General features: G+C 45.0%; 1 protein-coding gene across 8 annotated transcripts in view; it reads left to right on the top strand.

The window, feature by feature from the left end:
* The window catches only part of Phf14 (PHD finger protein 14), a 144,811-nt gene that overhangs the window by 52,899 nt on the left and 91,436 nt on the right, over positions 1–476 (top strand). The gene's annotated exons all lie outside the window — the stretch shown is intronic.

Raw genomic sequence — 476 nt, forward strand, 5'->3', positions numbered from 1 at the left:
ACACAATACAGTTGGTCAAAAAAAATAAATTTATTTTCACACTTAAGGTCATTTGAGGATCTGTTCTGCAGGGGTCACATGGGCTTGGGAGGAGCCCCTGGCTTCTTTCTTTTACCAGCTCCATATATGTGAAGATAAGTCAAAGGTCCTGCTCGACCATCGTTGGCTTCTCTTGGAAGCATGGAGGAAATGATTCCTCTGTGTTGACCCTCCTCTTTATAGACTGGACACTGGTTCAAGTTCGTCTGGTGGGGTCTACTTGGCCTCCTTGATCGAAAGGTCAGATGACCGACCACCATTACGGGACATTTTGCGAGATGCTCATAGTCCCTGGGAACTAATCGACCTAGGAGGGCAAGGAGCAAAAAGTGTCCTTTGTGTCCCTCTGACCCAATTAGTATAGATCTCAAGGTATGTCTGTTAAACATCCAAGAAGGTTAGTTCCACCATTCTGGCATTTTTAATTACTGTGTGTC

This window comes from Nannospalax galili, unplaced genomic scaffold, assembly GCF_000622305.1.
Source record: "Nannospalax galili isolate Female #2095 unplaced genomic scaffold, S.galili_v1.0 scaffold787, whole genome shotgun sequence".
Classification (NCBI taxonomy): Eukaryota; Metazoa; Chordata; class Mammalia; order Rodentia; family Spalacidae; genus Nannospalax; species Nannospalax galili.